Source organism: Chinchilla lanigera, unplaced genomic scaffold (genome assembly GCF_000276665.1).
Source record: "Chinchilla lanigera isolate Chin_1 unplaced genomic scaffold, ChiLan1.0 scaffold00010, whole genome shotgun sequence".
NCBI classification, from domain to species: Eukaryota; Metazoa; Chordata; class Mammalia; order Rodentia; family Chinchillidae; genus Chinchilla; species Chinchilla lanigera.
Genome location: NW_004955411.1, coordinates 2,747,816 through 2,772,133, shown reverse-complemented (window position 1 = coordinate 2,772,133; position 24,318 = coordinate 2,747,816). Strand labels below are relative to the sequence as shown.

Below are 24,318 nucleotides of genomic sequence, written 5' to 3'. Positions count from 1 at the left end.
ATACACCATATCAAAAGAGCCAAATTCAAAAATCACATGATCATCTAAATAGATGCAGGAAAAGGATTTTTTTTTTTTTGTTTTGTTTTGTTTTTTTGGTTTTTCTCCGGTACCGGGAACTGAACTCACGACCTTGCGCTTGCCAGGCAGGCGCTTTTGCCGCTGAGCTAAATCCCCAGCCCCCAGGCAGCTACTATTCTTAAAACCTCTAGGAAGCCTTACACCTTCCATTCGCAAAGGGACCCTGAGCACAAGGAAGGATTTGGAAAGCAGAGCTCCAGCATTTCTTCTGTCTAGGGATGTGGATTGTTTTTAAAAATGGAATCTCTAAACCCAACCATCAAGGAGCCCTGTGAAAAACAGCCACTCAGTTCTGGTGAAACGGTCACGAAAGTGTATTTTAAAAAGCCCGGTACATGTCTTACGTACTTCCAACACTGACGGAAGGCCACTTCCGGCCGGCGTCTGTCCTCTGCGCTCGTTAGTGGCTGAGCCGGCCGGCCGGCCTGTCACCTGTGTTGTGCCCAACAGCCTGGTCTCCCCGACCCGAGAGCCGCCGCTCGGGTGGTCGGACAGGACTGAGACGCACTCGGCACAGTTCGCACAGGCCGGAGGGCTGGAGGAGGCCCTGGCCCGCCAGCCCAGCTCAGCAGCTGCGTCTAGAGCAGGCAGGCAGCCCAGGGCCCAGCATCACTCAGAAGCAACCTCCTGGGTCATGAAAACCTCACGACGACCACCACCCACAACCTGAGAGTTAAGTCACCCTGAAAGGAAGCCTTCAGCAGCACAATGTCCGGCAAGTTGTGCGAAGACGGACAGGATGAGGCGGTACGGACTCTGCCCCATCAGTCCCAGCACTCAACAAGTCGTGGATTACAACGTCTCATCAGTGAGGTGAGGGGAGTTCAGCAGGAGACCAGGTTTGGGGACAGCAGCATCACGACTGTGGGAACACACCCACGACGATGATCGACGACCGTCATTCACAGCCATGAGGCAGCACTCAGCAGATCCTGAGCACCAGCCCACGAGCCTACACGAACACCGCAAAGGGCTACGTCTCCGGCTGCAGGAGAAACGGGGGCTGGCGTACTAGAAATTACGTAGAAAACGGGACCCAAACCTGACTGCTGGCTCCACAACCTGACCTCTTTCCTGCCACTCAAAGAAGATTGATCTTTCCCACTAGGAAAACAGGGAGGTAATCGAATGAGCAACCTGCAGATACCGACGTCACACTGAGCGTCCCGTGCTGTACTGCAAGCATCTGTGAGAAACAAGTTATGACCGACACAGTGCCGTACCCGGCAGAAGGTGAGTGGGCCGTCTGTCCCAGGCCCCAGCGACACCCACCATGCTCAAACGAACCATCAGACAGACCTTGGTGTCCCGGACACAGCGTAAGTGGGGTCCCATTAACCCTTGGGCAGGGAGCCTGCCAAGAAATGACATAAGAGCCAACAGCTGCACACATGGGCTCAGCGAGGCCCTGACCAGCAAGTCTGCACAGAAACTTCTGGTCTGCAGTGTGGGGGCAGCACCCACCAAGCGAGAGGATCTGCTGTTCCGCACAGTGGCTTCTCCAGCCAGGACGGGGCATGGGCGTCCCGCCGCGAGCTGTACAACCACAGCTGTCTATGGGTACCGACTAGTAAGTTCATACAATTCAAATAATTTTTTAAAAAAGGTTAAATACAATTATCACAAGAAATACAGACCAAGGGCAGTTAAATCAGGGATAACTACCCACTCCCAGATTGAGTCAGAAAGCAAAGGAATGAGTTATCATTACAAATTTTTAAACTTTGAACTTCGTCCCCTCCAAAGTGGATCAAAATGAGAAGGGCTAGCATGCAGTCTGACATAAGGAGGGACTTTCAGAGATGTGCAAACTTAAAAACATCCTGTGGAACTGCTGCATAAACATTCTGCTACCTTTCTCCAGCGGCTGGGAGCACACATTAACCTGAGGCCAGGGACTTTCTGGACCGTGGTATCTCTGTCCACGTGTCCTGAAACGAGGCAGAAAAGCACTGTGTTAAAGGGCACTGGGTCTCTGCACTGCGGCTCTGCACCCCACGCTCCATCTAGCTGGCAGGAACGGCCCGTTCTACTGAGAGGGAGGGCTGGACATAATTTATCATCAAAATGTTGCATCTCACACGACTTTTCACCCACCAACTTCACATGTGCTTAGGGGCTAGATCCCAGGACGGGACAATTAATTGAAAAATCCAGCAAAGGAGATGCATTTGGACATTACTTATAAGTTCAAACCATAAATATTACCTAAGCTAAGCATCAGTGCAATGTCTTTAGTCAAATGGATGATGTCCGATGTCTTTTTTTTTTTTTTTTTGAGACAGGGTCTCCCTATGTATTTCATGGTAGCCTTGAACTCACTGTGTAACCCAGGCTGGCCTCAAACTGCAGCAGTCTTCCTGCCTCAGCCTCCCAAGTGCTGGGATTACAGGCGTGCACCACCACACCCGGCCCAACGTCTTTTTTAAACACAGCTCATATTTAAACTATCATTTATTGCAAGTTACGCAGCTAGGGTTCCACCTGCAGCCATTCAAGCATGTGAACTACCTACAGGCGCCTCTTCTGGCTGGAAAAGTTTAGAAAAGTGGTCCTCAGAGTTTAAGTGTCCCACACAGTTGGCATTTTGTGTAGCAGGAAAGCTAACAGGAACAAAGCTAACAGGCAGGAAAGAGGGGGAGCCCCTGGTGGGAGGGGCTTGCAGCACGAGGAGCGGCTTCCCCAGAAATGGGGCTTTGCTCCCCACTACAGATGCTGGCAGTGTGGCCAGGCCAAGGAAGAGACGGGGAGCTGCAGCCCAAGGAGCAGAGGAGGAAGCAGGCTGCGCTGCTCTGGGAAGAGCGCCACTGTGGCGCGCCTGACCGGTGCCCCAGATGCCACCTCAGCTTTATGGAGCAGCCGGGTAACCGCCTGGCACGCGTTAGCACTGTGCTTCACCAGAAAACCATGCCGGCAACAATCTAGAGCGCACTAAAACATGTGGAGACTCCATAAACGTTTGTTCGACGAATTAGTCCCACGCAGAGAACCCACGGAGGCTCCATGGACTGGCATCTGTCCGGGTGATTAGGGTTTTTCAAAGCAGAAGCCTAGGAGGCGGAATGCTGGTAGGTACTGGAAGCTGGCAGCACAGCACGCAGAGTGGTGTGGAGGCATCAAAGGGCAGGGCCAGAACTCCCTGCCACTCGTACCTGCCACTCGTACCCTGCTGGCATCATTTGTCGGCACTTACACACGCCCACTTCGTCCCACCTGCGTCCCCATCCAGACCAAGGCCGACCCCCGTCTCAGACGCCAGCTGACTTTCAGACGCCCGCTCACTCCCGCTCTGCAGCCACACGCTGCAGCGCACTCTGCTCTCTGCTCTGGGACTTGGCTAAGAGGACCCTCCACATGCGGTCCACACTGCCTCCAGCACCGCCCACCCCCGAGCCTCTGACGCAGATAGACCTGTGCAGGCAAGGTCCTGCTACACCCAGCACTGCGCTCGGAAATCCTCTCCCGGGCCCTCCCCGCAGCCCCCGCCGGTCACTGCAGCCGCACCTCCCTCCCCAACTACGGAGCCTGGTGGAGGGACTACGGCAAAGGCTGTGTTCCTGGCACACAGAAGCAGCACTGCCCACCTCAGGATGAACTCCGGCTGGGGACACATCAGGAAGGCCACCACGGTTGATGGACCTGCACTCTGCGACCCTCACCCTGCGGTGGCTCGCCCCGGGCACCAGCAGGACTGACGACTCGGCTTCCCAGCTTCACTGGAGAAGCAGAGAGAAACTCGAGCCAGCAGCCCAAGGACCAGCACTCCCTCTTCACCCACCTCCTCGAGCCCCGCTAACTGCACCTTGCTTGCCACGGCGGGGGGCTGGTGTACCCTGCAGACAAGAGCCCACTGCAGGCGAGCTCACGCTTCCACACGCACCCCCAGGGACAGCCCTTCCTAAAAATCAAAGGGGCACCCAGAACCTCTTCCTCCCACGTCTTCACAGCCGCTCCAGACTATTCAGGGAGGACTCGGCCGGCCCGATCCAAACTGGTGCCCACACCCAGCACAGCCCACAGGGACCTCTCCCAGCTCGGGCTCACACAGGATCAGATATTCCACAAAACCTTTTGCTTTTCAGCAACTGTATCTGCAGCCCTTTTTCTTTTTTTCTTTTCAGGAAATGCCGCGATAAATTGCCCAGGCTGACCTTGAACTGGCAATCCTCCTGTCTCAGCTTCCCATGTAGCTGGATTCCCGATGTGTGGCACAGGGCCAGCCCCACCCACAAGCACTCTTGACACACACCCACTGTGGAACCTTAATCCTGAGTCCATCCAGCCGGCTGAACTAGTTGGCCAAGACCTGGGAAGTCCATTTAAAGAAAATTCCTCCACACATCACTCCTTACACAGCAGTATGAGCGAACACAAGGACACACACTGAGAGACAGCAACCCGATACAAGAGCTCCCACAGAGCCTAATTCCCAACAGGCCAGTCCAAGGGGACAGAAGGGCAGGGTGCTGCTAGTGAGAACTGGAAGGAAAATGGTTCTCTGGAATTAGGTGACTGTAGTACAATAACGGGTATAATAAATGCCACTAAAGCAAATAATTTAAAAGTGAATTTTATATGAACTTAACTTCAATAAAATTGTTAAAGGTCACTATTTTCCTGCTCATGGGTTATCTTTATTATTTTAGTGTACCTTCTGTTTTTAATAGTGCTGAACATAAACTTGGATGTGCAGACGTGTGTTCGCCTTACTGGCTTCTTTCTCTGCATGTGCACACTGTGAGACTGCGGGATCATACGGTAGTTCAGGGTCTTCCCATCCCTCCACTTCCACCTTAGATTCTTTTCCACTTCTTCCAAAAATGTGTTCCTCTCCGGATTCCTGCTCTACCTTCCACCTGGTCTCTCCACAGGACTTTTCCTGTTGGCAAACCAGTTCCAGCTCCCCCAACCTAAAATCATTCCCGTAACTGCTTCCTCCCCAAACCTCACCTAGAACGACCTCGAGGTCTCACAAAAGGCAGCCAACGTGAGCAGCCTCCACGTTTACACTTCCCGTCCCACCTCAGCTCTGTCTCCGGCAGTAGGACAGCCTATGGACGGTGCTAACCTCTCTGCTACAGTACATCTAAAACTGGCACACAGAACACTCTTAAAACTCGTGCTAAAGGGGATGGGTAAGGAAGAGCTTGCAAGAAGCTCAGGTGAGGCAACAGGAAGGAGTCAGTGAAAAGCAGCAGCCAGGGACAAGCAGCTAAGGGAGACAGTATTTACAAACTACCCGTCTGACGGGGAATTAATATCTAGAATACAAAACACTCAACCAAAAAGTCTGATTAAAACTTGAGTAAATGATCTGAACAGATACTCCTCAAAAGAAACGGCTACACAGTCTGCAAAAAAGTGCCGAACACCACCAACTAGACACCAAGGAGACCACAACGGGGCATCGTCCTACCAGTCAGAACGGCTGTTACAGGAAAAACAAAAACCAAAAAACCAACACCCTCCAAATGGCGGAAGGGAAGGAGGACACAGCTACGCTGCTGCTGGGAAAGTGGCCAGCGCAGCCGCTGATGGGAAGCAGTTTGGAGGCTCCCCGAAGCCAAAACAGAGCCACAGCACTGTGCGACCCAGCAGTGCCGTCACCGGGGGCTGCACCAGCAGGAAACGGGACTGCTGGTCACCGGGAGTCTGAGGAGGCGGCCCGGTGGCACAGCACCTGCCGAGCATGTGCGAGGCCCGATCTGATCCCTAGCACCACCCCCAAAACAAGTCAGTGAGATCCCTAACACACGTGTTTATTGCAGCGTTACTTACAACAGCCGTGACAGAGAGCAAACAAATGCTTAGCAGCAGTCAAAGGAGTAAAGACAGACATACACACAGGAGACTATCGCTTAGCCCTTAAAAAGAAGGAAATCCTGTCATACGTGGCAACACGGATGGAAATGGAAGATGTCAAGTAAAATAAGGCACAAAGGGACAAACAGTTATGTTCTCAGTCACCTACGTGAACTAAAAAAGTTGATGTCATCTAAGTACAGAATGAACTACTGGTCACTTGAGGCTGAGCAGAGGAGGAAGTAAGGGAGATGAGACAGCTGGGTGACAGGTAAGACATACAGTGAGAGAGAAGTGTCTTACAGTGTTCTATAGCACGACTATAGTTCACAATTTATTACATATTTCTAAATAACTAGAAGAGAGGAATTTAAAGGCTTCTAATACAGAGAATTGCAAATCACCTGGATTTGCTTACTACACACTGAATGCATGCACAGAAGTGTCACACCGTACCCCAGGAGCATGCACAATTATTATGTGTGTGTCAAAATTTTAAAACAGAATCTGCCAGGTACCCCTGGTGCTGGACTAGTCAATGTGAGACACAGGCCATGTAAGCCTATTTAAGTTCATTAAAGTAAAAGTCCGTCCTCACTTGGATTAGCCACTTTGGAAGAGCAAACTATGCCCCACAGCACCCAGAAACAGTAACTCACTGCACTGGCTGCACCTGACGCAGTGTGTCCAGAACCCCGAGGTCAGCAAGGTCTAGAAAGGATTCTCCGGTGTGAAGTCAAGGAGAGACTGGTGCTCCACGCACTGTACCCCACGGTAGCTCTACTGACCGGACGCTGTCAAGAAGGGGCTGGAGGGACCCTGTGTAACACACGGAATAGGGTGAAGCGGTTACGAAGAACGAGATGAGATGCGGACAGGCAGCAGCAACTAAGCCAAAGGCACCGTGCAGCCTCAACGTACAGGAGAAGGCCAAGCAGGGTCGACAAACAGAGGTGTGCGTGAAAACGAGTGTTTAACACCTTTGCGAATGTCAGACATGAAGGCCAAATACATATCAAAAAGGAGCAAATGAAAAAAGAAGCTCTGAATGGAACACTGACAATCTCATTTACTCTTGCCTTCATGCTTTAGATTTTTATTTTGAGAACTGACCACCGCAGTCCTCCACTCAACCAAGCAACCTGTGCAAGTGAGCGGCACGAACGCACTTCGTGCTCACCCCGCCCGCAGCCAGCCCTGCAGATCCACTCACTGGACCAAACGACCTACGCCAGGGGCCTGGAGATGCAGCGCAGCGGCAGAGTCCCCTGATGAAGTCGGACCCCACATATCTCCTGCGGTGTAAATCAAGAAACTCAGGCAGGAGGTAACAGGAGACAACAGCTGCTGAAATAAGAAGAGAAAAGGTGCCATTTCGACAGCTAAACAGCGTAGTGGTCCTTCTCTTACCATGCAAAGGACCGGTTTGTTCAGATTCTCCAGGTGGGGACTCAGCACCTCTCGGGCCGAGGCGTCACCAGAGGTCAGAGGTCGAAACTGCTGCACCACACCGGGAGAGCACCCCGCTTGCAACCTCGCCCAGCGCGGGCAGGCGCTCCAGAGCCGCACGGCGCGCGGCACACGAGAGGCTGGCGGCGAGGTCCGGCCCTGCCTGCTTTCACCCAGTTTCTGTCCTGCCAAGTCTGCGTTTCACACTGTCATCAGGTAATAAATACTGTCTTTGCCTGTACTGGTAAATATTTTTAGGTTTTTATTCAAAACTAATTTAACATTAATTCTCAATAGGTAAATAACAATAGATATAATCCACACAAAAAGCCTCTTCGAGGGTCTCAATAATTTTTCGAAGTATAGGTCATGAGACCAAACAGTTTAACAACTCTTATATTAGTAACTGTGTATAGAATTTATCCCCCATCAGCTTTTATTCCTAAAAGGGCACTGTAAATTCATCCTTCAAACCTAAAGACAAATATTTCAAGTACACCTCAAAAAGAATGAGTCTTTACACTTGACCTCAGGAGTTAAATGTGAAACAGAGGCCAGGCGTGGTGGCGCAGGCTTGTAATCCTAGTACCTGGGAGGCTGAGGGAGGAGGAATGTTGTGAGTTCGAGACCAGCCTGGGCTACAAAGTGAGCTCAAAGCCAGCATGAACTGCATAGCAGGATTCTGTCTCAAAAAGACAAAAAAAAAAAAGGAACAGAGCTTAAAAACTGAATGCTCAAATACTTGGCGTTCATTTGACTCATCATTTTGAAAATGAGCCAGCAATAATGAGTAAAACTTACAGTATATATTATAATTAACCGCACTTGTGAGATCACTACATTCTTAGCAGTTCTCTACTAACTCCGGACAACATATGTACTAAGAGAAACTCGACATGACCAATCAAATAGGAGTGAGCTGACTTACAGCGCTGTGTGGGCATGGAATCGGCAGTCTCTTCAGCCACGGCATGAAAGTAACTGCCCTCCCAAATGAGGATTCTCCTCAGGGCACACAGCCTGCAGCTAAATGACAGCAGATATTACTGCAAAGAGAAGGCATTTAATTATCAACCTCTGCATAAAGGCTGAAGTGCTTCTGTTCACAAGGACAGAGAGAGGAGGGGGAAGGAGAGGAGAGAACAGGAGGGGAGGGTCGGGCACGCAGGGGGGGAGTGGGGAGGCGGCGGTGGGAAGGGAGAGAAGAAGAGAGAAGAAGGGAAAGAGGGAGGAGGAGGGGGAGGACATGAATGCACGAATGAGGCAGGGAGAGAATCACAGGACACCGCCTCCTCCAGAACAAATGTGAGAGCAGGGACGTCTCCCGTGACTGAAGAGCAGAGGCAGTGAGCGCAGCTCCTGTGGGAGAGGCGTCTCACACCCTCGTGTTCCTTTATACTTCAGCACCGAGCACCCTCGGGCTCAGCCACAGAGCAGACCTGCGCAGGTTTCTTCCTGCAGAGAGACGTCTGTGACCCCAGTACTGCTTCAGAGAGGGAGAACTACCCGAGCCGCGTGTTCCCAGCAGACAGCAGAGCAACACGCTCACGGGCGGCCCCAGCTGCACGCTGCACGCCGCCTGGCTTTCCGGACCTCTGAGCTCTGCTTGCACGGTTACTGACTGCTGTAAAGGACAAGCCACAACTTCACACACATAAATCCTATTCTGATCAAACCCAAAGGCAAGGGCCAAAGAGAACAGAGCATTTAGCTGGTCAACTCGGAATGAATGGGACCTCTTGTTTCAATCTTCTTTCTCTTTCTGGAGAATGACATAGAAATAAATAATTGTAATTAAGGTGGTTTTTATGTATTACTTTCCTAATAGTCATACCTCACATCTTTATAGAAGACTTAAAATTTTCGGTGGATTCAGTAGTCTTCACTGAAAAAGCTCTCGTCCTGTCCGCTCACCTGCCACAGCGCAGATGCGTCCGGCAGGACAGCCACCAAGGAGAGACAGCAGCGCCGCACGCTGCAAGAGGATGCGCGGCCACGGCCGGGAGAAATCCGCGATGCCGGTTATTTCACACTGGTGTCCCTTCTCAACTCTCAGGAAACACACTAATTTTACATTAACTAAAGTTAATTATGAAGAACAAAGGAATTCAGGAACCAAGAATTTAAACACAGATGTGACAGGGTCAGAGCAAGCAGCATCCATGTTCCCTTCAGAGCAAAAGCCACTAGTGTGCTTCTTTTGGGGGGTGGCTGTCCACCGCCCCAACTCAGTGGATGAGACCTGATAAAGTGCTGGCCGGAGTGGCACAGTCTTGTGAGCTGGAGTGAGCAGGCGACAGAGGACAACCAGAGCCAGAGGGGCTCAGGGAAAGTACATGAGGGAGGGCCACTGTTCATTTTAGCCTTCTAATTAATTAGCAGTACTTACTAAAAATATTTAAGGGTCCACAATTACATCTGTAGCAAAAATAGTTTTGGCTAAACACAAGGGAGTAAAATAGGTGAGAATTCCGATAAGCAGTCACGCACCCCATCTCTGTAGTGAACGATGCCCACACACCCCATGGTGCACCCCCACTAGACCCTAGCGCAGCAGGGAACTTGTTACTCAGCGACACGGGGGCTGGCATGGAGTCTGTGCTGATGCTGGTATAAACAAGCTTTTGTCAGTGCCAGTCTTACAAAAAGCACACTGCATACAATTACATCCCGTACTTAACACCTGGTAACAGATGACTAGGTTACTGGCTTACAGTTTACTATACTTCTTACTGTTTGTTTAGAATGTGCTCTGACTTATTAAAAAAAAGTTTCCTCTGAACGAACACATCAAGTTAACTGGGTGGCGGACTCACCCACACCAAGTTGAGCCTGTCTCTAGACCCTGTCAGGAGACCCCAAGGGGAGGGCAGGGTGTGGACACAAGGCCCAGGTCTGATCCCAAACACGTCTAGAAAATAGTATTAAAGTACTGGGCCTTCTGTCTGTGGTTGCTGAAGCAGCTGGGGAACTGAGCCAGAGCCATGAGGGTGAGAAAGTCTGTCAAATGCTGGGCATCAGGACTCAGGCAAAGTCTCTCCCTCTGACCTACTCTTGACCTTGTACCTGCTCCTTTGTCTGCCCAAGGAAGCCCACACACACTGTAATTTCTCTTCTCCAAGGCGAATCACAGCAATAGAATACATTCTCTGAGCTCGTCTTGAGCTAACCATACAGAGATTGTGACCTGCCAGGTCTGAGGGCGGACAGTAAGACAGATGACAAGACCGCCGCTGCAGGCTGCAGGCGTTCTTGCCCCTTCCTGGAAGGAAGGACTACTGCACAGAGAGGCCAGGAGAAACCTGAACACACAGGCCTTGCCAGGTGTCCCAGCCCAGCCCCTTAACACTCCAACCCCAGTTGTACACACTCGACCACGCACCAACCGTGCCTAGGCAGCAAGGTCTCCATGAAAACCATAGCCCCGGGTCCAAGAGCGCCCAGAGCGCTGAACACGTTCAGGTGCTCAGAAAGGGGGACAGAGCCCATCTGTGTGCTGGTGGGGGCACCCCCAACTCCACGGGGACTGCAGCTTCTATGCTGGGGACTTTTCCTCTCTTTGCTTATGTACCTGTTCACGGGGCTGTTTATCTGCACCCTTTAAAATGTTCTTTATAATAAACCCGTTAGTGCTCCCTGAGTTCTGTGAGCGGCTCTAGGGAATTAGTGAAACCCAGAGGGCAGCATGGGAACCCCACTTGTGTCTGGTCAGTTGGTGTGCAAAGGCCCAGACTTCCAGCTAGCGTCTGAAGAGGAGATGGTCTTGTGGCGCAGAGCCCTGGGGGCGTGGGAGCCAGCATCCCCTCCAAGTGGACAGTGTCAGAACTCGGCTGAATTGAGTCAGAGGACACCCAGCTAGCACCCCATGCAGAAGTGACTGACTGTTCCGTCCGTGGGGCACCCTTGTCCGATCTGGTTTCAGAGGTGATCTATGTTATGAGAGCAGAGGAGGAAAAGATGCTTTCGTTTGTTTTTTGTTTTTGTGGTACTGGGGATCAAACTCAGGACCTTGCGCTTGCCAGGCAGGCTCTTGTGCCACTGAGCTACATCCCCAGCCCAGGAGGAAAAGATGCTTTCGGATGGTTCCTTCTACATCTAGAGGAGGTGACACGCTGAATTTTCTATTTTTAGTACATGCTTTCAGTACATGATGTTGACATTCTTCACGGGGTTGGTACATGTACATAACACTCCTTAATTCTTTCCTCACCGCCCTCTCCTCCCCTCCCTCCCCAACTACCTCCTTCCTGCTTGAGAAAGATCTTTTTCTCAACTTCCTATCACCGTACCTTTTACTTTGCACTTCACATACTGGGTCTCTCATATAAGAGAAACCGTGTGATAGACGCACCGTGTTTCCGAAGGGCCGCTGAGCCTCTTCACTGGAGAAATTTACAGAAGGGCACGCAAACAGTAACTGATCCACCACACACCTCCAACCTGAGTCCTGGGGCCCATTTCCACCTGACGTCTCTCCACCTGCATCTCATCCTCCAAAATCTGAACTGACCCCCTCCCTTCCCAACCACTCTCCTCCCGGCCTCCACGGTACCTTCCCAGAGACCCAGCCCCAACAGGTCAGACTCCTGCCCTCCTCAGACTCTGGCCTAGCCGGTGGTCCTGCAGCTGGCTCTGCCACCACAGCCCCCTCCCCAGCCTCAGGCTCTTCACCTCTTTTCCAGCCCTCTCTCCTATGGGTTCAACAGCCTGCTGCCACCCAAGTCATCCGATAAATGAATCCGGCAGATTAACCTTGAGTCTGCAAACAGTGACGATTTATCTTACAGTCCAGGAGCTCAGAGACAAACAAAGCCTCAGTGGGCTAAAACCCGGTGCAGCAAGGCCCTCCTCCTTGTTGGAGGCTCCAGGGGAGCATCCTTCCTTTGCCCTTTCCAGCTTCTGGAGCGACCTGCACTTCCTGGTTTTTCTCAGTGCCTTCCTCCACCTTCCACGGCAGCAACAAGGGGGTGTCTCCTCACACTGCCACCTCTCCGGTCATCGTCCCCCTTCCTCTGGCAGGCCTGGGACCCCCGCAACCGCGCTGGGCCCCACGGGTAATCCAGGTTACTCCCCCAGCCCGAAAGGCAGCTTCTGAGCACTCCCTGCACCTGCAGCCCAACTTCCGCTGCCCGCCACTGGGCACACCCGCCGGTGTGCAGAGCAGGGCCACAGCCCGCCTGTGCTCGCTTCGGGGCTGTCTCCCCAGGGCTCCCTTGTTGCAAGCTCTATCCCCAGTGCGTCACAGTGAACGGCGCTGGAAACCAGAGAAAGGGGATCTTCGCAGAGGGTGGACACCCTGCTCCTGCTTGTGAGAACAGTGGTTACCGAGGGCAAGGCCGCTCTTTCCCGCCCCACTGTCCCCCTTGCATGTGCTCCCTCAGGGTGCCACGCGCTCCAGTGGGTCCCAATCTTGCACTGCCCAGCTTGCTGTGGGTTAAACACACCCGCTTCCCTCAGGCACTACGGAAGCTCCGGAACTCTGTCACCACCACAGAACACGCACTGACGGAACTTCTCTGGAGGCCCTTTACTCCGACGGCCACCACTAGCCGCTCCTAGAGAAGGCACGCTTGTCCCCAGAGCCAACCGTTCCCCACGCTTAAACAATGAAGCTTAAACCACTCCTTCTCTCTTTCTTCCTTTGGTGCTGGGGATCAAATCCAGTCTTATACAGGCCAGGCAAGTGCCTCCCGCTGAGCGACCCCCAGCCCCGTGAGCCTCTTGCTCTTTTCCGGGGGGATCATCATGGGCACGTCATGGTACTCTGATACACGGATACACTGTGTAGTAACCAAACTGTGGTAATCAGCATTTCCATCTCTTCAACCATCCTCACACGCTGGAATTTCATGTTCTTCTTTTCTAGTCATTTTGAAACATGATCGGCTACTTGAACCAGCAGCTGCACTGCGGTGCGAGAAAGAGCAGAAGCGAGCCCTCCATGCCTGCGGTCTCAGCGCCCTTCACTGAACGACCACCCCCGCTCTCCGCTGACCACCCTTCCGCCTTCCGCAAGGCTGACTTACCAAGATGCCCACAAACACCTGCCCTCCCGGGTGGCTCACGCGACTGAGACACAGAGGAGGGAAAGAGCTGAGGCAGTTTCGAGGGCTCTCTCCCGCTGTGGCCCTGAGCAAGCCACTTGGGGCCCGCACTGTGGCTTCACCATCCGCGCAGGGCAGAGGCAGAGCAGCTCCTGCCCTGGTCCGTGCTGCCCTAGGCCTGCGTGTCCTAGGCACAGGGTCTGTAGCTCCTCCCCCCAACCCCAAGCCAGCCTCTGACTGAGGTCCCACTGCCCCGACTGGGCCCACGCATTCCCCAGTGGCCCTCCCCACGTCAGGCTTCCAGAGCGCCTCTCGCCCTCGCATGCTGTCCCGGTCCCCCACCCGCTCGCGTCAGCTAGACTCGGAGCTCACGCTGCTCTGTGCTTTCCTCACCACTCTCAGTTCGGCACGTGATGCTCCCGCCCTGACTACCTGCCATGTCCCCTTTCCGCCAGTCAGACGCCCGCCTGGCGGTGGTTCTCCAGCCTGACCAGCAGCCCTCCCACACACCCTGCGGCAGGCCGCGTTAACCTAGTCCTGGCCGCAGCACTTCAGCATCGTCGGTCCACTCTGCCATGACCCTCCGGCCAGCATCTAGCTCCAGGCCAGCGGGGACCGTCACTCTTGTCCGTGCCTCTGGGGCTACCCAACACACATCCTGGCAGGACTGGCGCTGCACACGACCCCTCCGCATCCAGACGGGATTTCTCCAGTTTCCTGCAGGTTCAGGCGGCCTCTTTTTTTAAGTTTCAACCAGCCAGACACAGCAAAATTGTCCCGAAGTTTCTGGGAATGCCCCCCCCCCCCAAGAGAAAGCACCCATCTTGCCTCTAGCTTGTCTCCTCTCCCATCTCGTGCCTGGAAGGGAGGGGGCGTCACACACTAAGGCCGACCCACCACATGCCAGGAGGAGCGCAGGCAGGGCGGCACCAGCCGCGGGCCATCTCCCCAGCGGCGCCCACCCACGCGGCTAGAGGTTCTGCTATGGATGTCGCTATTATTTTGGGATTCCCACCACTCTCAGCCAAACCTAACTGTAACCGTGCTGCCACATCCATGGCACCAACAATCACCTGCCGATTCAAGCACACAACTCACCCTTCCTACCGGGTAACGATCTCTTTGCGGCTCAGTGTATTATCCTGTGTCCAACGGCTCCACATTCCCTGGCAGCAGGCAGTACACATAAATGTTCTATAGTGAGTACAGCCAATGAATGAATGGCCATAAGGCTCCCGACAGACTCTGCCCAACCTACTTGGTCTACTTCAGGTTGGGTCCTTTGTTGCTGCCAACCAAAATGAGCTTAAAAGAGAGTGGTAGTTCCTACTACTGCATTACTCCCGGACTAGCTGCTGCTTAAGACACCAGCGCTGACTCTATCCCTGTCTTGGGCGTCGTACACCAGTGGCCTATCACTGTCACACCTCACCTTAAAGCTCCGCTAGGTAAACAAGCCCGCACATGCACCTCTGCCTCTGGGCAGTGGGATGAGTGTCTAGCACCAGACGGCTTGTGAGCGGCCGTTCTGCTCCCTGAGCCTGGGAGCCCCGAAGCCAGGCTGCCAAAGCCCTCTGCCAGGGGAGCTTCCCGTCTGTGAAGTGGTGAGCTTCTCAGAATTCATGGGCTGTGAACACATACGCGGCTTCAACAGCCACCGGCACAAATTACAGAACTGGAAACATGCGAAAGCTACCTAAAGAAACATTCACGCAAGTAACTGCTAGATACTTATTGCCCTTGAGATAAACATGCCAGGCAAACTCTTAGGAATCAAGACAAGGAAATCACTAGTCACTCTCACCTTAAGACTAAGGAACCTGGCCCAGTATGGTGGTGCACCCCGTAATCCCAGTACTTGGGAGGCTGAGGCAGGAGCATCCTTGCGAGTTTGAGACGAGCCTGGGCTACAAAGTAAGCTCACAGCCAGCCTGAACTGCACAGTGAAACCCTGTCTCAAAAAGACCAAAAAAAAAAAAAAAAAAGACTAAGGAAACGCGCACACTGAAGCCAGGTGTTGGGCCCAAGGTCTCACGGGGAGGAAGGGGCCAAAACACCTAATCAGCCAACACAATCAAAGTTCTGACTTAGGAAGAGCAGGACTTCTGTGTTACCACTTTATCTTGTTTTGCTTCTCTGCGGCCGGTCTGAGTGGCAGGCAGGGGTGAGGAAGCCACGCCACGTGGCACAGGAGACCCTCGGGGAGTGGAAGGTGCAGGTGGATGCTGCAGAGGTGGCCCTCGAGAGAGCACAGACGCTCTCAAGGACTGAAATGATCCTGTCGACTGCCAGGAGGCTGCTTTCACCGAGTGGGGCCAGGACACGGCAGAGCTGGAAGGGAGCCAGAAAGCAACTGCAACTGCTAGGAACTGAGGCGCTCAGAAGCCGAGGGGGACGGGGAGAGCCTGAGCGGACGGCACGTGGTAACGGACACTCGGGCGGGAAGCACGAGGCTGTGGACGCGAGGAGCAAAGGACTGCTTCCCGCTGGACAGCGGGGCGGCTCAGCAGACAGTGGTGCTCCTGACTGTGCTGGCCCACAGGAGCGTTTCGTGGGCATCCACTGAGCCCAGCTCATGGCAGGACACCAGCCTGGGGCGCAGGAGAAAGAGATGAGTAAGATCTGAGCTGGACTACGAGCAGAGTGCGCAAGTTACAACAAGCACGTCGGCCCATGAGATTTGGTCTTCCCACTTGGCAACGATCGACCTCAATTGAGAATTCTGGGAATTCCTTTCAAATATGCCAGTCCCACTTTTCAGAAAGACAATAAATTCAAGCCTGAATTCTACACCAGGCCTCAATGACAAGCAGGGCTTGGGAATGGGGATGTAGCTCAGTGGTAGAATACTGTATAGCATGCACAAGACCCTGGGTTTAACCCCCACCACAAACAACAAGAGACAGAAAGAGGAAGGAAGAGGAAGAAAGAGGAAGGAAGGAAAGAAGGAAGGAATGAAGAAAGAAAGAAAGAAAAGAAAGAAAAGAAAGAAAGAAAGAAAGAAAACAAAAGCAACCACTTCCCCTCCCTGCAGTCACAGGCGGCCTCCTCTGCAGTCAGCATGTATCAGCATTCCAAACCTAACTGCACCTTGCAAAGGAAACAAAAAGGAGCTGCTCTCAAAAGGAAACCACCACAGTATGCAAAATTTCCTCCAGGGCAGGGACATCCTGAGACCCTTTTGGTGGGCTATTTAGAGCGTCTTCCACCTGTTTCACTTTCACAGGGCAGTGGCCTTCTCGGGTGAAGTGCGTTTGTGGAGAAGACAACCACGGGCCACTGAAAGGCACGGACACCCAGATACTGCATGTGCCCCTGATGGTTCCCTAAAGACTGGGCTTCAAGAGGCGGGGCCCACTTAAATCACATTCTAAATACCTAAACCAACAGACTGCAATTGAAGTTGGCTCGGAGACAAATATTCAAGAGGCCTTTGAGCAACATTTTCTTCTATGGGCAGCTACTTATAATTCTTATCTCATTGCAGTCTCATAACTGATGCTATTACTTGAATAGTCAAAGCAAATTATCATGTTCTCCAAACTAATTTGTACAACATGTACAAAAACAGTATCACAGCCTCAGCTGAAATTAGAAGAGGGTGGAGAAATGCAATTAATATAGTTATACAATCCCCCAAAAGGAAGTTTTTTAATGATTTTAATTCAAACCTGTGTAACAAGGCTTGTAACATGGAAAGTTTCTTTGAAACTCAGTCCAAACACCGACATTTCATAATTATTGCTTGGGAACAAGGGTGAACAAGGAGGGAGAGGTACAGTTAAAATGTTTTTGGAGGGCTGCTATAATGTGGCTTGTTTTTTGATCTTTTTGAGACAGGGTTTCACTATGCAGTTCAGACTGACCTTGAGCTCACTTTGCAGCCAAGGCTGGCCTTGAACTCCCAAATTCCTGCCTCAGCCTCCCAAGTGCTGGGATTACAGGCGTGCGCCACCATGCCCGGCCTGATGTGCCATTTTTTAAAAGTAAGCACAATCTACTAATTTTGTATTCATCTCTTTATAGAGTACAGCTAAAACCAATAGGTTTTATCACAAGGTCAGATTCCATGCTAATATATAAGCCATCACATGATCCTGGTGACTTATTTCAGGAATTATTGTATTTTTTTAACCATCACAATCCTGCCAGACCTAGTGACTCTACTCAGAAATAAAAGTCAAATTCTGAAAGGGCCTAAGAATGCCAACAGATTTGAAGGTGGCTGGAAAAGGGTTTATAGCCTGAACATTGCCGTTAGCACTGCACCCCAAATGGGGCTTGCATCAGAACGGCCAGAGGGTGTTTTGAAAATACTCATGACTTCCATCTCCACCTAAGGGAAATGAGACCATCTGGAGACCTGGAGACAGAAGCTCCCAGGGGATCCGGTAGCCTTCCTGCCCGACCTGTACCTTTAAATCAAACCCAGATGGGGTTGTGGCCAGGTTAAGGACACCAACGTGAGATTCCTTAGGTCAGCGAATCAAGCTGGGCTTCTGAACACTGACTTCTCACGATAACAGAGCACCGTGTTTCTTCCCCCTGCCCTCCCCCACCGAAGTGCTGAGGAATAAACCCAGGGCCTTGAGCATGTTAGGTAAGAACTCCACCGCAGAACTAGCTGTACATCCCCCGCTCTGTGCTTGATTTCCCAAAAAAGGGCTGTTTAAGCTCCAACTCTGAGAATAGCTAAAAAATATCTAAAAGGCAAGAGACAAAAGGTCACTCTTTCAAGGACCAATCATAAATACCACTCCCTACCAGCTTTTGTTGTTGTTCTTTAAAAGCCTTTGTATACTGTCATCAAAAGCCCTATCAGCTGCCTAGAATGTAACAATAAGAAACTCAACTTTGTTTCCTCTGGCTTCTGAAGCCAGAGCTGCACATGCAGATGATGATTTAGGTTTGTCGGACTATAGCTCCACAGACGCTAGGAGCAGGCCCTGTGGCTGCCTGCCTGGCTGAAGGCTGGCTCTGCCGCCTACCACCAGTGGGACAAGCGACTTTTCTGACTGTTAAGTTTCCTCATCTATAAAACTGGGGTTCCTACCTCGTGGCTTTCACGTCAAGCACCTCAGAAGAGAGTGCTCATATGCGGCTCGGCTTGCTCTTCTCAAGAGCTTTGCTTTGCTAGCTGTTTCAACCTCTTGCTTCGATTACCATCTTGGGTAAGAGGGATCTTTTACCCTGTTAACCAAGCTAGTCAGTGGTCCACCTACCTGTCACGTGCAATACTGAAGCAGGCACACGTACCATCTGAGTGACTAACCTGCCCATCCCAGTGGCCCAGATGGAACCCCGTGCAGGTGCAAATGAGAGGCAATCTGCTTTCTACAGCCCCCCACCCCCCCGACTTGCAAGCACAGAAGAGCTCTTTTACACACAACTCAGATCCATAACAAGCAAATACGCAGAGGCTCTGTCAGAAGCAAATTCAACGTTTCACAAAAGTATGCACATTAACTAGCAAATGCAGCTGATGGAGGGTCAACAACTTCTGTAAATACGGTTGGGGATTTAGCTCAGCGGCAAAATGCCTGCCTGGCAAGCGCAAGGTCGTGAGTTCGATTTCTGGTACTGGAAGAAAAACCAAACCAAACCAAAACAACTTCTGTAAATATTAAACTAATTGCTTCCCTCTGCCAAAAACTGAAGAGGCACCCTGATCATTACCCTAGGGGTATCTACCACATGGTCACGCTCCAGGGAAGCAAATGAGTAATTATGGAATTGGTGTCACGAGAACTATTCTTTGGGGAAGGAGAAATTCATAATAATCACTTTCTCGCAGCATTTGCTATGCAAAGACAAAAGGGAAACAGTACTCTGGGGTTCAGAAACTCAAAATAAGATATATACCTGAGAGGCCAACTCTCCAGCATGACTTTAATTAGGTCTGTTTAGCACAGGCTTAAAGAGATTAGCTCGGATAGGATGAAACTGCTGACACTGGAAAAAGAAAGGGGCAAAGATGGACCGAGCAGAGACGGAGCCCACACGCAGCGCGTGCCAGCAGGGCTGCCAGGCTAGCACAAACTAAAAATCAGTTAAAAACTGAAAGGATGTTTCAAGAAAATGGTTATTCTCCCAGTGAAAAAAACGATGGCAGCATCAGCCCTAAAAACCTTAAATGGTTTCCTAAATCCCAGACAGTAAAGACGTCAAACAAAAATACCAAAATCTAAGTTAAAATACTAGCAAGGCAAGGATGTTCGCTTGGCCTGAACGCAGCTGCACCTGCGCTTCAGACAGGAAGGCAGGCGCGAAGAGCGGGAGGAGCGTAGCCTTTCTAAAAGCTGGTCGAGTATGAGCACCAAAACCCCAGGGACCACACGATTCTGGAAGCAAAGGCCTAAGAGTGAACTGAAAATGTTTCTGTTCAGGGATCATGCCCGTGGGAGCACGGAGGACTATAAGGTTGGGTGACAGTAACGTTTACGGGTTCCGGGTGAGAGGTCCTGTTACACAAACTCCAAGTAAAGTCAGGCTAGTTTCCTGAACACTCTGCTTTGCTAGGTCAGAACCCTCTGGCGGTTATATTTTAACTTCTTAAAAGACAAAACCAGCAGCAGCTTCCTTCTATTCCTTCAATCCCCATCACTGATTCAGACATCGACCTTCCTAGGACCTATGGATCTCAACTTTCAGTCTCTGGCCCTAAAAAGGGGAGAGGAGTTGTTACTTGGCAAAAAAGAAAATAAGAAATTTACTCTTTCAATAAAAAAAAGGGAGGGGAGCTGGGCGTGGTGGCGCACACCTGTCTGTAATTGCAGCACTGGGGAGGCTGAGGCAGGACTGTTGTGAGTTCAAGACCAGCCTGGGCTACAAAGTAAGCTCAAGGTCAGCCTGAACTGCATAGCAAGACCATCTGAAAAAAACAAAAAGAAAAGGGAGGGGAGGAGGCGCTGAAGGGAAGGTAGGGGAATGGGGGAAAAACAAGTTACACCACACACAGGTACAAATTCTCTAGAATAGATGTGATTGTTATATACACCTAAAACGTACCAATAAAATCTAACTCCAAAAAAAACTGAAAGGTGGGGTGTGGAGTATAGTTCCATGAAAAGGACCTACGTACAACCCCCACATACCATAAAAAAGAGAGAGAAAACTTAAAAAACAAAAACAAAAACAAAAACAAAAACAAGAGAGAGACCAATGTCCAGGTTGACTTTCTCGTGGTTGGGGGCAGGTCAGGACACAATGCCACGTCAGCGAGATTCGGTACAAGAACAGGGCTCCCTCCTTCAGCCACCGGGCCTCTCAAAGGCAGCCTTCTCACACCACGTCAGCCTCCGCAGCAGGCAGACCAGTGCGCTGCACCTACCCTGGAGCACAGGCTGTGTGCATTCCCACAGTGACGCCCTGTGCGGTAGCCGAGCTGGCGAAAGGGGTCCGACACCGTGGACCCCTTGCTTCTTGCTTCTGGCTCTGCCAGCCGTTGGCTGTGTGAGCTGTAGCAGGACGAGGACTCTCCTCTGCTCAGCGATGGCTCCTCCCTGCAGCAGGGGGAGCACCCTAATCTCAGGAGTACTGAGATGAGGAAAAGCGCCTACAGTGAGCTGCAGACCCACTAACTAAAAGCGCATCACTTCTGCGTGTTAAGTTGTGAAAACCAGCTAAGAATGGGCGACACACAGCAGCCAACACCTACTGCGGTGAACGGCCCGAGACCACGCTGCTGAAGAGGAGGGATCCGGACTCCGGCGGTCTCGTCCGCCACCCTGTCTTAGGCTGCCCTTCCTCGTGCCGGCTCTGGAGTCCAGCCGCTCACCTTGTTCTCTGAACAGTCTCCTGCAGTTAGTGCTCTCCAGCCTCCGTGCACGGCAGGGGCTCCAGGACCAGCTGTCACCTCCCTGACCCCCTCTGGCAGCCTCTCAATCCTCTCCACATTCCTAGCTTCTGTCCTCACCGAGCCATCCTACACATTCAGACAGCACTCCCAGCTCACAAGCACAATGACGGTCTGCTACCACACACCTCGGCGGGGCAGGCTAAGGGAGTCCAGAGGCCTGGGCTGGAATGCCGTGTGCGCCGGGCTCAGCACCGACTCCTCCGGCCTCCGTTTCCTCACCTAGGGAAGTGGGAAAGCTCTACTGCCAATTAACAGCAACTGCGGTAACCCTACGACACGCTTCACACGGGCTCTGACACACGCGGGCAATCACTCAACACAACAGCCACCACCACTGAGTCACCACTGCACCCATCTAACCTTCCGCTTCCGCCCCCTCCACCAGCCGGCTGCTTGCTTCCTGCCCAAGGGTCTCACGCTTCCTGGCTGTCCAAATTCCCTCTATAATGCAAATCCGATCACTGCCTGCCAAGCTCTGTAAAACGGAAGGCTAAATGTCAAATTGATTCAGTTCAGTTTAATCCAATCACCTGGGCAGTGCCACGCTCTAGGGGTCCTGAGGAGACACTCTGGCTGACTTTCTGCTGTCCACACAGGCCCTCCCTGCCGGAGGCGGGCAGCTAAGTGAGGTGAGACTTAATTTCATTTCTGGGACAGGTCCGTTATCAGATTTCTATTGTTCCAGGTAATGCTACAAGTAAACTTCCAGGCACTGCTTCAAGTAAACAAGGCCTAAGTCAATCACCGGAGGCCAAGGACGCTTTCTGAAAATGTCCTCTTACTGTAGTGACAGCGGCTGGCAGTCTGCAAAATCAGTCTAAGAACGAAACCATTATCTAAGAGGACTTTAGTGGAGCCGGGTGTGGTGGTACACACCTGTAATCCCAGCACTGGGAAGGCTGAGGCAGGAGGATCACTGCAAGTTCAAGACCAGCCTGGGCTACAAAGTGAGCCCAAGGCCAGCTTGAACTGCATAGGGAGACGCTGTCTCAAAAAAAAGAGGACTTCAGCAAAAAGTTTTGCCCTCAAGGACTTCTCAGGGCACAAGGAGGTTACATCTGTCTAAAATGGGTTTTCTATTTCTTGCACGAAAAACATCCTGATCAATTCAGCAGCGACAGGCACTGATGAACCACGGACAGCTCTGCCACAAAGCTTCCCCACATACATGGTACTTAGCACTGGCCAAAAAATCTGCTTCAGACTCCCTTTCGCTCTAAGATGCAGAGTGAGTGTGCACAAAAGGTTTAAAGTGTAAACTAAATCAGGAAGGAATCAGGAACCATGTCATTCAGTTTTGTATCCAATGCCCTCCCACCATGCATACATTAAATACTGCAAACAGATCAGTAAATGAATTAATAAAAAGAATGTAGCAGGTGCAGGCTTAAAAAAAGGGAACAGGCTGTGGGCACTGTAGAAGGTTGACAAACTGTCAGTCTTGGACGGTTTCAGATGGAGCTGTAAGTGCAAGTTAAACTGTTAAGGACTACACAGTTACATGAATGGCACACAGTCAACTGGAGTCCTAGCAGTACTAGGACAGGAGAGGGAGCAGATGCGCAGCAGGAACAGAACTGTGTGAATCTGGAAGACACCTGACATCTCACTAGGCCTCAGTTCTCCATTAAAAAGAGAAAAAAGGAAAGGGAAAGGGAAAGAAAAGAAGAAGCAAAGGGAAGGGAGACAAAACTTCCCACAGGAATGTTACAAGGATTGTGTGCAAGCAAAGCAACCAGTTAGTGACTAGGTTTTCACATCAACAGTACCTGAAGCACAATCTATCCAAGGAAAGACTGGCAGGTAACTAACGGGAGGCTTATCCTACTGGTTACAGAAGAGTTGGAAAGGGATCCAGAAAGGGATCCAGAAAACTTACAAGATTTTCAAGCAAGGAGAACTATGTGACCAGGAAAGGAAGAGGTGAGCCGATCTACTCACACTGCCCTCTGTTTTTCTTGGTTACTCTAAGTGAAAGTAAAGTACTTACCCCCAAAAGCAGAACAAGCAATAATTATGGTAAGCCAAAAAGAAAGTAGTGAAAGAGACTTCTGCCAACATCTAACATCCAAAAAGATCTCGAATAAAAAGTGCTGTTGACCTCAGGATAAAAAAATAAAGCATTTAAAGTAAACCATCTGGCAGCTCATGCTGGGTGCTTTGATTTGTATCCTCTCTTGAAATCTATAAAATAAATCAGCAACACCGAACCTCCACGTGTGGACAAGGAAATTGCGTCGAGGGAGCCAGGGCAGTAAGTTTATGCAATTCTTTTCTTGAAATTTCTGACAAATTTTAATATACTTTCGACTTTCACATTTCTGCAGGATTCCACCCTATATTCTGTAAGATTATCCATGTGTAACCATTAGTAGTGTTTTCCCTTTTATCCTCAGTTAAAAATGAAAGAGAAAGAGACGATGCAAAGACATACAGTGCAGAAAGCTCCTGGCAGCAAGAATTCATAATCTGGCAGTGAGAATATAAGAACAAACACTGGCAACACATCCCTTTCAAGGGCAGAGCTTTGCTGGAGAATCCAGGCAGTGTTGGAGTCAACTACAAAAGAGATACATTCGTCCCCCTCCCGCAGATAGAAACGTAGGTGTTTACCCACAGCTACCTAACGCAAAAACGGCTGTCTGTGTCTGTCGATTTTGCCCCAGATGCTTCTGGCTGAGAAATGCAAGCAAATCAAGTGCAGACCAACAGGTTATCTGCCGAATGACTGGGGGAACTAATTACAAAGCCTAACAAGCAACAGTTAGCTCTGCCGCACAGCCCTACGAAACACTTCCTGCCAGGATCCCGCTATGAAAAAAAAAAAAAGGCTGATCGCTCCGTAAAAATACCCACCAGCACCTCTCGGTTAGCCCCCCACCTAAGTCACGCACAGATGGGATTCCCCACCCCCACGGCACTCTTCCCCGAACTCGGCCAAATGCATTCTTCGAATTTGCAACCAAGGAGCGAGGAGATGAGCCTAACTCGAACGTGAGGCGGGGAAACTGCGCCCCGAGTGCAACCGCTCAGCCGGGCCGGCGCTCCCGGCGCCGCGCCCCTCCCGCGCGTCCTCCCGCGGCC

General features: G+C 51.3%; 1 protein-coding gene across 1 annotated transcript in view; it reads right to left on the bottom strand.

The window, feature by feature from the left end:
• The window catches only part of Elovl5 (ELOVL fatty acid elongase 5), a 65,313-nt gene that overhangs the window by 40,411 nt on the left and 584 nt on the right, over positions 1 to 24,318 (bottom strand). The window lies entirely within an intron of this gene.